The sequence below is a fragment of the Phaseolus vulgaris genome, chromosome 11 (genome assembly GCF_051622355.1).
Source record: "Phaseolus vulgaris cultivar YP4 chromosome 11, ASM5162235v1, whole genome shotgun sequence".
In the NCBI taxonomy this organism is placed as follows: Eukaryota; Viridiplantae; Streptophyta; class Magnoliopsida; order Fabales; family Fabaceae; genus Phaseolus; species Phaseolus vulgaris.
Window position 1 is genome coordinate 42,775,974 of NC_143508.1, and position 13,074 is coordinate 42,789,047.

The following is a 13,074-nucleotide window of genomic DNA, read 5'->3' on the forward strand; positions in this document are numbered from 1 at the left end:
ACATCTTTTTCAAAAGGATTAAGATTCAATTAACCTTGAATCATCATAAAGAGTGGATTAACAATTCAAAGACTACTAGGCACACACAGAAAACCAGCAGCAAAGGTCTTCAAGCATTCCTCTTGGATTTGGAGACATGAATGCACCTTGTTCAACAATCTTCCCCTATTTGATGAAGACAAATCCCTAGTTTGCATGTGTTGTAGTGTTTGAATTTGATAAATCCTACAAAACAAAATTTGTGCATATACAAGGCATACATAGCAGCAGGATAGCCCAGGTTTAAAGACACACAAGAACAAGTTTTTTGCATAAGCCTTTAAGCAGAAAAACCAGTAAAACAAAGTGTAAAATCAATGCAGAATTGAGTGCAGACCAATATGTGTATATCAAAGATATAACATCATAATAAAACAAAATAAAGCACCATAGAGTGTAGCAACAAAATACAACACAGAAACCACCAATTCTCCCCCTATTTGTCTTTGCAAATATAATAGGAGAAGAGAACCTAGCCACATAAAACTCATGATGATCCCTTTAAGGTTGCTCTGTATAGTAGCCCAAAATTCAGAATACAACATCGACTGCAATAGGTAAAATGATTGCCAAAGCACCAGGTTTTATCATCTCTTGTAATGATGCAGATGCTACAATAGCAACATAGCGACCATAACTAGTTTTTCCTTGTAATCCATTATACCAGACCTCTTAATGAACTGCCTTCTCCCTTCATTCACAACCTCTTGCGCAGTTCTGCCAACAACATAATAGGCCCAAGCACTAAAGACAAATACAAGCATAGAACCTAGCAAACCACAGATGAAAACTTTCGGGAATTGCAATATCAACCTGTTTGAAAGGTTCACGAGCAAAAGCAACAACCTCATCCATATAAACACTAAACAAAAGGAAAGATGAAACAACAACAGAACTAATAGCAAAGCCTTTGGTGGTAAATTTGGTTGTGTTTCCTATTGCATCAAGGACATCTGTTATCTCTCGAACACTTTCAAGCTACTGACTCATTTCCATAATTTCTCCTGCATTATCAGCTATTGGGCCAAACATATCCATTGTAAGAATATAGGCAGTGGTGCTTAGCATTTGCATTGTTTCCACAACAGTGCCAAACAACCCACCAGTTAGGATTCCTACTACATCTACTAATCCAGAGGTGTGACCGAGCCAGAAAATCGAGATAATTGACACATTGATGACAAGGACAAGAAGAGCAGTAGATTTCCAGACCCAAACTGACTCCAGCAATTATATTAGTCCCATGGCAGTGGAGTTGAAAAGGGTCAATATGCGCACAAGCTCATGCTTGTAGTCAGTATAATACATGGCAATCCAAACAAAAATGTACGCAGTGATAATACAAATCAACCCACACAAGGAAATATTTAACCAAGCTGAAGGTGCTTGATTAGTGTAAAGTAACAAACGACTAGACAAACCAAACGCCAGAATAGCTAAGACTATCATTATAGAATATCCTTTTTGAAGAATTGTCATTGGATCCTCCACTGGAGCAATTACTCTAGTTTCATGTGTACCCCGATTAGAAAATATTCCAACTGATGATACTATCAAGTCGAACGAGTGAACAACAAGAGGAAACAAGATGAAGCCCGAAAGATCTACTAAAAGAAAGAAAGATAAAATCCTATGTATCACAAAGACTTAAAATCAAGAAAATGAAGGAAGGAAAGTGATAGAAAAAAAATAAACACAAAAAAGTAAATGCTAGTGAAAGTAAACTAGTCAAATCTTAAGGTGAAAGTGCAGTTGACATTAAGAGCCCATTGGCACACTTCCCCTACTAATGCACGTGTAAACTATAATAATGTCCATCCTAATGTGGAGGGTGTAATGAAAATTGTCCACTGAAATTTTATTTGTCTCCTTATCTTCCTTTAAAAATTTCTTCAAAGTAAATTATTACCCTCATTGAAGAAGTACAAAAGTTATCTTCCTCGTACAAAGAGTTGAATCACCAAACCCACAAAAAAAAAAAAATAAGTCCAAGAAACAAAAGCAAGAAAGAAAAAATTGGATAGTTAAACCAAATAGAAGTTAATGAGGCAAACAATAATGGAAAACAAAAAATTCACAAACAAAAATTAAAGGTAAGAAGAAAAGTTAACACAAAACAAAATGAACCTAAGAATGACTCTAAAATGGGTTATAAAACAAAAATTTAGAGTAAATGGAACTGACTAGTCCATAATTTATGAAACATTTTTTAGCACGAATTTTTTTATGAAATTTTTATCCAAGAATCTCAACACAATTTGTGATCAAAATTAACAAATTTAAGGTCAAACGAATGAGTATTCAATTAAAAATAGTTAAAAAAATTTGACATATATAGTAAAGCACTAGGTCAAAGAAATGAACCTTTCTTTTAACTCTGACAAAGATGAATAAAAACTTTATTGCAAATTTTGTAGAACGAATTTGAGGCTCATATTTTAACCATGACTCGTCAACACACGAGGAAATTCCTAGCAAACATTTTGAATAAAAAAATCCAATGAATAAGGTGCAATAAATCTCAAACCGAAAGCTACAAAACTGGGAAACCTTTTTTTCTATACTCAAAACGTTCAAACTTTCCTTGTTTATAACTTTTTTAAGTATTTAAGTAAATGTTTTTAAAAAAATTCAATGTATGTTGAACTCAAAATAAAATTTCCAAACTAGGGTATAAAGTTCACAAATATGGAAAAGAATAAAACCTAGGAATCCAATGTTATTAAGAACAAAACTACAAAACACAATGCAATTAGAGGTTGAAAAATGTCCTTCTCTAATTGGAGACAAATGACCTTTTGGTATTGGTGGAAATCCTCTCCATTAAGGGGATGACCTGTGCACCCTTATTTATTCCTTGTCACTCCATGCTTTCTATTTGCACTCTAGTAATTTATTTGTGCACCCTAGATGTTCTAGAGTTGCATTAGGTTCAAGGAGGTCTAATTGTAACACTAGCTTGACTCTTTCTTTTTCTATTTACACCCTACTCTAATTGGCCCAATACATGGCCCATGAAAATTTTCTCCAAACATGGCCCAAATACAAGCCCAAAATAAAGTGTATACTACTTTATACAATGTTTATAAAACTATAGAAAATTGGACAAGCAGACAACAATTAATTGTCCCTAATATGAGATTCTTCTAAGCTCTTTTTCTACTTCCAATATTCTTAACCAAATGTTTCTAGGCTAAATGGGTTTTCATCATTAAGTAAAGGTTTCTAGAGTGCCTTGGAATTATTTTCAATCTATTCTAAAATTTGGCTTAGAAATACAAAGCCAGAAAAATACTATTATACTATTTACAAATTTATATAAGGTTAAGAGATAGAATAACTTTTATAAAGCTTTATAATCTTCTCTACCCTTAGCCTGAGTCATGGTGGCTAAATATGTTAGGATGATCCTCCATCAACTAAGTTATACCTCATTGATGGATGCATGTACCAAATTAGATGTTATTGCAGTAAAATGTTCCAGAACATCTTTTCTCGAAGAAATATATGCAAGTAATGTTTGTATTTGAATATTTACAGTTGCAAGCTCACTTTCCATTTGCACTACCTTGTCCTCCACATTTGCTGAAGTTTCACTAGAGGAAGCATAATTCATACCACTTAGCCTTATTGTGAATCTTTTAAAAGCAAGGTTAGGGAAAACTCCATATGATAGTCCTCTGACTCGACCTAGATGCTCCTTACCAAATATGGCACCAATTGGATCATTTGGAGATATATAAGCAATTTCTGGATTTTTCAACATTAGCTCATCAATTTTTTCTGGATAAAATTGGAAGTAATGATTAATATTTCAAAGTAGTAATAAAATATTTTAGACTAGCATACTTGTCAGACCAACAATCAAACATTTCAGACCAACAATCAAACATATCAGACCAACAATCAACCAATAGGTTTAGTAATAAGAATTTCTTACCAATAATCAACCAATTAGAACTTAGTCTTAAATGCAATGTACTGTTGATCCATATGAAAGAGAAAAATAAAAGCATTAGATGTTTGACCATCATAATCCAACACAACCCAACCATTTAAAATTCATAATCTAGTCAAACAAAAATGGAGACTCATAGCATATATGCATGCATTAACACTACAAGAAAATCATGAAATAGAAACCAATTTTTAGAGACCAAAATAATTAGTTGCAATAGTAACTAAATTAGAGACCATTTTAGAAATTAAAAGAAAAATTGGTTTCTAAAATAGTTTTTATTATTGTTAAATAGTTTCTAAATTGGTATCTAATTAGCAACCAAGGTTTTAACTACCAATTATTTAGTTTCTAAATTTGGTCTCTAAAACCTTGGTTACTAATTAGATACCAATTTAGAAACTATTTAACAATAATAGAAACCAATTTTTTTTTAGTTTATAAAATGGTCTCTAATTTAGTTACTATTGCAACTAATTATTTTGGTCTCTAAAAATGGGTTTCTATTTCATGATTTTCTTGTATTCTTTATGACTAGTCAAAGTCTACATGTGCCTACCATGTGATTTCTGGTGCTAACTGGCGTGGAATTGTGTGCCTTTGAACAAACTCTTTTTCTTAAGAAAAACAACCCACTAAAAGCCAAAAATATGAAGTTGTTTTTTATGCCTATATAACAATGCTTTATGCAGTTGTTTTTCTTCACAAAATCAACCCATTGCCCATATCTATTGTCTCTTCTCAAATCTGCTACAATTTTCTTATTGTTTCAGAAATCTCCTTCTTCCTCCAGGGATTCCACACCTCTTTCCTCTAAAAGGATGAAAACCCGTGGAATAAAGAGAGGTGGACGCTTAGAAGGATGGTTCTCGGGAGAGGATGGGAAAATTGAGAAGTACCTCCATGAAATAAGCAGGAAGGTGATCAACAATCCAAAGCTTATCACCTTCAACTGGCTGAAATAACAGAAACTCATGGAAGTGAGGAGTCTTTTGAAGGAACAACTGCTGAAAAGGTTCCTTGGAATGTCTGGGAACATCTACCCAAATTTGGTAAGAGACTTCTACACTAATTTCCAAATCATTGGTGACAAAATTTGTTCACATGTGAAAGGGGTGGACATGGAGATCACTTATGAAGTCTGGACTGCAATCACTGGTTTAAAACATGTTGGGTTGATGATCAACAAAGGAAATATAGGCGTTGTTGAAGAATTCAACAAGATGCAGTTTTACAAAAGTTGCTTAAAGAATCCCCAATCAAGAGTAAAAAACTTTTCTATGGGAGGATATTGAATCTGGATGAAAGGCTCATTGCCTGCATTGTATCATGGATGCTAACTACAAGAGGTAGCAATTATTCAATGCTAACTAAAGAGGACCTTGTGCTTATCTACTGTATTATGAACAAAGTGAAGATTAATTGGATTCACATCATCATGGAACATATGCAAAAGTCAACAAGGTTAAATGACTACCACTACCCTCATGTTGTCTTAATTTCTAAATTTTTGCACTATTTTGAAGTGGATCTGGAAGAATTGCAATATGAAATTGTCAAAACTCAAGTGAAATCAACAATGGCTCCCTAAGCAAGATGGGAATCACCAGAGTTGGTGGAAGATGGGTGAGCAAAGATGGTGACCAAGCTGGCTCATCAAGTGGAGCTCACATTGGAGAAGACAATGAAAGGGAAGTTGCTGCTACTGGTAATGAATCTGTTGGTGCCTATGAAGTTTGTCCAAGTGATGTAAACATGGAAGAATGAATCACATCCATGTATCCATTTGAAAGGCTTGTGGTGAATAGGTTGGACAACTTTGCACATGATCAAAGAAATCATCATGAGTTCTGTGTGACAAGGTTTCAAAGCCTGGATGAGTAGAATGAGGCTGTGCATAATCAACTATTTGAGTTGCAACATGGCAAATAAAATTGAAGAAAATTTTATGCTTTCTTTCTATTTCTGGTCTATCATCTGAACTTTTTCTCTCTCTTTTTATGTTGTTTTTATCCCTCTTTTTATTCTATTTGCGAAGACAAATAGGGGGAGAAGTATATGGTTTGTAATGTGGTTTGTATTGTGTTAATATCAACTACGTATCCTGCTTTAAAACTGGTTTATATGGGTTTAGGGTTTAGGGAGGAACATGATATTCTTAATTGGATTCTAGATGAGTCTGGTCATTTCACTCTTAAATCGGCAATGAATTTTTTTTTTGCAACTATGAGTTCCCTGTGGTTGGGGTAAATTCATTTTGTCTTCATCTATTCCGCCTTCCAAAACTCTAGTACTCTGGAAAGTTTTTTCATGGGCGACTTCCTATAGATAAGCATATTTAGAATAAAGGTTTGCATATATGTTTTATGTGTACGCTTTGTGAAAAGCACGAGGAATCTATTCAACATTTATTTTTTGAATGTTCTAATGCTTTACATATTTGGAGTTGGATTCATCAAATTTTTCTTACTTCTCATTTCTCTAATAAGGATTATCTTCTTTCTTTTATTAAGAGTGATGGTATTCCTTTAGTTAAATTGATTAAGCTTGTTGTGATAACTTTTCCTATTTGGATGATATTGCGTATGAGGAATTATGCTACATTTCAGGATAAAATTGATGTTTCTAGGGCTATTTCGGTAGTTAAAGATTTAACTTGTCTAGTGGGAAATTCGTCTAAAGCTTCAATGAAGAATGATGTGTTGAATTTCAACGTGATTAAGTTTTTGGATATTAATACTTGTACTGGTAAAATTCTTCCTCTTCCTGTTAGATGAGAGTTCCCTTGACCAGGCTGGGTAAAAATTAACATTGATGGGGCAGCTAGGAGATGATCTTGCTACTTGTGGAGGTATTTTTCGTGGGAGTATAGGGGAGTTTATTGGTGCTTTCTCTGCATTTCTTGAAGTTTAGACTGTTATGGTTGTTGAATGTTATGGAGTTATACATGCTTGGAGGAAGCTCAAAAGATGGGGCTTACTAATGTATGGTTTGAATGTGATTCTGCCTTGGTTTGTGCTGCGTTTACTACTAGGACTATGTTCCATGGATGATTCGTAATCGATGGAATACTTGTCTTAATTACTGTTGGAAAATGGTTACTCATATTTTTCGTGAAGGGAATGTGTGTGCTGATAAGTTGGCTAATTTAGAATTTATTCATAAAGAATCATTTCATTGATATAATAGGCTTCCATCTAGTATGTTCTTAGAATTCTTTATGAATAGGTATAGTCTACCTATGTATCGTTTTTTTCAACATATGAATTTTGGTTTAGTCTTTCATGATTTTTTTTGTATGTTTTTTTAATAATATTTTTTTCATGTGATGGCAAATAATTGTTGTTACTTGAGGTATCAACCTAGTTAAGATGTTAAGTTGCATAGTGAGACCTAACATGAAAATTTTTATTAAAAAAAAGTTTTGAAGAGGTTAATGTTAAAAGATCTAAAAGTAAAATTATTTGGATGTTTATTTTAAACAATCTGATTAATGTTTTCGTGATGATAGATATTAAGAATGTAGTAGCTCTCTTCAGTGTTTTTCTATATCTAAAAAGAAATAAGATAAATTTATCCCTCAAAATATAGAATAAATTATCTAAATATAGTGTCAACTATTCATAGTTTCAATACATGTATGTACCCAATTAATAAGGAAACGTATTCTTATAAATGATTTCATACCAACTATTTTGTTTATATAAACCCTTCGCCTCACATTCTATCATAACATCAACAAGAAAGCAAAATTTTATTTTTCGTATTGTTCTTTTGTTTTGGAGATGGCTAAGATTTCTTTCACATTCATTTTCACCCTTATCCTAATCATTACAGGTATAATAATTTCTCTATATTTCTTATTATTATCCAAGTTGTTGTTATTGTTGATGCAGTAAACTAATGGTTCTATATCATCATAGTTTTATTTAGGCATGTGATGATATCTATGTCTCTGTAACTATATGCAAGAAAATTTGCTAAAAAAATTTATTAATTCCTTACATTTATTTTATAATCTGAAGGATTCGTTTATTAATCTGAATAGAAAAAACATTTGAGTTTTAAAAAAATAAATATACCAACTCAAACTATTTAGTGTTGAGTCTTTTAAGGGAATTAATACAAAAAAAAATAAGCACCAATAACCTACGAGATAACACTAAAAAAAGTTATGAAACCAACCTTTAACTAAAAACTTTTTAAAATAAAATTTTGTGGTTTTTATTATTTATATATTATTAGAAAAATTATTTTGAATTAATATGAGTTTCAAACTTATATTTAATTTTTTAAATAAGTTAAATATGTTTTTGTCTATGTACTTTATTTTATTTTTTTTAAATTGATATGTACTTGCAATAGGAAAACTATTAAAATAGATTTTCGTCAAATTTATTTACATAATAAACAAATTTTTAATATACAACAACAAAAATATTTTTAACCATATTAAGTGTAAGTTGATACCATAATGCATTATAAGTACTAAGTTATCACTAATTTAATTATACGAACCTTTTACTTTTTATGTTTATTTAAACTACTCCTATTTTGTGTATTTTATATTTTAGCAATTAGATCTTTCTCCACTTCTTTTTTCTACATCTAGCCCCTGTAAAATCTGTTATAGTGTATCTTTAAGTCACGTCCAATTTTAGTTAAAACGATTTTATTGGATAATACAAAATGGTAAAAGCAAAAACTAAGTGCTAGACGTAGTGGAATAAAACTTATATATTTTGATATTTATTTGATTATATGGTTTTCCTTTAATCCCTTCGGAATAATAAATCATGGTTTTATGTTGAAATATGTTACAAAATTTTCAAATGTATATAAAAGAAAAAGATGATATGATACGTGAAGTTAACATCTTACATTACACTATTAATTTATGAAGCTTTATTGAAATTACATGCTCTTTATTTTCTATTTATCTTTAAACTTATACTCCTCACTCAAACTATGAACATAACTAGTTATTTTTGTGAATGATCAAATGTGATAATAGGTAACCTAAGTCTTACAAATCTAATTAAGATAAAAACTTTGTTATCATGTTAAAAAATAAACCATATTAAAAAATAAATTTAAGTCTAATTCATTCTAAAAAATTAATTTATAAAATGAGAATTATTTTTATTTTTTTATGATAAAATAATCTTATTTATAGTAGACATGGAACTCCAACAATAATAATGTGCTATTATACAGTTTCATGTAAACTAAAGTGAGTAGATTTGTATATGATTTTCAATGAGACTATTCTTCTATATTATTTTATTATATCATTTGACCTGTTAGCATATGAAATCAAAACAAAGGCACCTAATTCAACCTGATTCTACATTTTTTATATCTGATTTTTAATGAGTTCCTTTACATTTTCATAGCTATTTCAACAACAAGTGGAGCCATGACATGTTCGGAATTGTTGGAACCAAATGAATGCAACCTCAGTTGGTGTCGTAGCAACTGTGATGGGCTATATCACGGAATTGGATTTTGCGTCGGCCCATATCCTCACCACTGTGTTTGTCTATTCAATTGTCCTCGTTAGAAGCACACGTAATGTTCAAATTTTAATACCTATAAAGAATAAGAAAATAAAATGATTTCTAGTGTTACTCAATTTTTTTTTTTCTGTTACTTTGATTTCTTAAACTTCAGTACTGCTTACTAAATCTGATTGAAAATTCTACGATACCACTTACAGTGTTGAAGCTTTGGTGTAATGTGTCTATAAAAGAAGAAAATTATATAAGAAGATTATTTGATTGAAATTAAATAAATAAATGGTAAAATAAAAATTAATATTTATGATTTTTAAATTTCATAAAAATAATAATCTTTTATGAATATAAACTATTATTTTTTATTAATAAGACACTTTTTGTTATTTTATGGTCATTATGCACATTTATCTCATCATAAGTTTGAGCATAGTGTTGTGGTATGGGAGAGAAAGACTTTTGAGATTTTTTCATTTTTCAAAAGATATAGAAAACAATTTTCATAAAAGATAACATTTTTGGAAACTTCAATTTTATAACCTTTTAAGTTTAAAAAGATAAAACCTTTCGTGTGGTTTAAAACCAAGAAAGATACCCGGAACAATACGACTGTCCAACTTCTTTCTATGAGCAACAAAAGTAGAAGAATAACACATACGACTAAAGATACGCAAGTTAGAAATGTCACACAACTTTATATGCAATTTTTCATAAGGTGTTGCATTATTGAGCAAAGGAGTAGGAATACAATTAATTAAAAGAATAGCATGTTGGATAGCAAATTCCAAAAGTTAGTAGGAGGTTTAGACTGAAAAAGGAGAGATCTTATAACATTTAAAATAGGTTGATGCTTTCGTTCAATAATGTCATTTTGTTCAGGTGTTTCTATACATGAAATTTGATATAAAATGTCTTTTCAAGCAAAAAAATCACTACAAGAAAATCACTAGTTACATACAGTTTTTTACATACGGATCTGGATTCGTATGTAAAATGAACATTACATACGGATTTTATATACGGAAACAGATTCGTATATAACTCCAACATTACATACGGATTTTTACATACGGATACTGATCTGTATGTAACTCCAACATTACATATGGATTTTTACATACAAATGCTGATCTGTATGTAACGTAAGTATTACATATGAATTTTTACATACGAATTTTTACATACGGATAATAATGTTTATGTAATAGAAAAGTTTTTTTTATAAAAAAATTATATACGAAAAGAATCCGTATGTAACAATTTTTTTTAAAAAAAAAACTTATATACGAATTTAATCTGTATGTAAGCTATTACAAATTTAGTTAATTAAAAAATATAGAAATAAGAAGCTAACGTATTTTATGTTATTTTACTAAAATTAAAAAACAATAAAATTGATAAAGAAAAACAATAAAAAATATTGAAAATAGAAATAAAAATATAAGTGATCTTAACGTGTGTTACATCATAAATTCATTTAATTTTATATTTTATTTTTATTATTTAAAAGTTAATTAATTAATTACTTAAAGTAATTAAATATTTATTTTAATTATAATAATAAATTATATAAATTATATTCAATTAAAAATAACCACATAAAGAATTTTAAAAATAAATAACATAAAAAATTAAATGTGATTTATGTTATTTCATTAAAATTAGAAAACAAAATAATTGAGAAAAAAAACAATAAAAAATTAAGAATATGTTGAATTTGAATTTGAACCCCAGCCACTTCACTTCAGTTCTCCACTCAGCCCACCTTCACTTCAATAAAATAATTTAATTTTTTTATTTTGACTATTTAAAGTTAATATATTGAATTACTTAAAGTAATTGAATATTTATTTAAATTATATTAATAAATTATATTCAATTACAAATAACCAAATAAACAATGTTAAAAATTAATAACATAAAAAAATTCAATGTGATTATGTTATTTCACTAAAATTAAAAAAAAATAGAAAAAAATGTAAGTGGTGCTAATAATAAATTATATTTTGTATTGGAGAAGAGCACTGGGCTCAGTGCTCAATGATCGGATATCGGCGCCTGTGTCAAGCAGGTCACGTTGGTAGTTTGGTCGAGTTGATGGCCATTGAAGTGAGTCTCAGGTATGTGTGCGTTGAGGTTCATTTATATACTTAACGCGTATAAGGCCCGGTTAGCGAAAGAATGTGGATGATGTGTTTAGTATATTCGGGTCTAGAACAAGTAAAACATTCTTTATAACACCTAAGCCCGAGAGTGCTAGTGTTTTGGGGAATACCATTTCTAAGACTGAAAGTACTTACTTATTGTTTCTATAAGCCATGTACTGACTTCATCGTTGGAGTGCAATCAACAAGTAGGATCCCTTTTGTTTCAACGGAGCCGCATTCAAAGGGAAACACATAATCCACCACAAATAGGAGGAGTCACCGCTTGTTTTTTAAGTCAACCGACAATAACATATTCAATTATTTAAATGAATGAAATATTTATTTAAATTAAAATAATAAATTATATTCAATTAAAAATAACTAAATAAACAATTTTAAAAATAAATAACATAAAAATTAAATGTGATTTATGTTATTTTTGACTAAAATTAAAAAACACTATAATTGAAAAACAAAAAACAATAAAAATATAAAAATATATTGAAAATAGAAAAAAAAATATATAAGTGGTGCTTAATGTGTGGTAGATCATAAAATAATTTTATTTTATTTAGATTATTTAAAAGTTAAATAATTAATTACTTAAAGTAATTAAATATTTATTTAAATTATAATAATAAATTATATTCAATTAAAATACCTAAATAAACAATTTAAAAAATAAATAACATAATTAAAAAACAAAAAACAATCAAAAATAAAAAATATGTTGAATTTGAATTGGAACCAGGCACCTTCACTTAATGTATTCTTCACTAAGCCCAGCTTCACTTCACTTAACGTATTCTTCACTAGCCCACTTCACGTATTCTTCATTTAGTAAAAAAAAAAACCCTACTTAACCTAAATCACAGCAACCCCAATTCCACTGAAGGACACCAGCGAACGGCACCAGCTAACAACACCAGCCAAACACACCACCGAACGACACCACCGTCGATCTACAATCTGCCACACCGCACGCACGAACGAGCATCTAAACTGAGCAATAACTTCCCCCCTTTGCCATTGTACCATCCCGTGTGCTCGAGATTTTGCAAACACCGACCCGACGTAGTCTTCCCAATTGCCACCACCGCGTGACCTCCGGCCACTACCGCTGCAATCGTTCAGGTTTTGTTTAGTATGTAACAAAAATTGTAGGAAAAAATAGAATCTACTTTTTTGTGTGCTGCTCTCTTTGTTTGCAGGAAGATGTTGATTTTTTGGTTTATTTTGGCATACATGGTTTATGGTTTATTTTTGGGTTATTGAGTTGGGAATGTGCAGGGCTTTGGTTTGTCTCTGTGAAGTGATACATTATACATTGTATGAGTTGGTGTATATTTTTATGTTTCTGTTATTGTGGTTTAGTGAACTTTTGTATGAATTTATTCGCTATAAAACTTGATAA

At 30.2% G+C, this 13,074-nt stretch overlaps 1 long non-coding RNA gene and 1 pseudogene across 1 annotated transcript; one reads left to right on the plus strand and one right to left on the minus strand.

Moving 5' to 3' along the window:
• Nucleotides 1-540: 540 nt before the first annotated feature.
• Nucleotides 541-3,805, minus strand: LOC137807980 (pyrophosphate-energized membrane proton pump 3 pseudogene; annotated as a pseudogene).
• Nucleotides 3,806-7,728: 3,923 nt separating this feature from the next.
• On the plus strand, nt 7,729-9,632 carry LOC137828750 (uncharacterized). The gene is made up of 2 exons (XR_011083963.2): nt 7,729-7,834; nt 9,394-9,632. It is a non-coding gene; the product is annotated as an uncharacterized LOC137828750 (long non-coding RNA).
• The last annotated feature ends 3,442 nt before the right edge of the window (nt 9,633-13,074 follow it).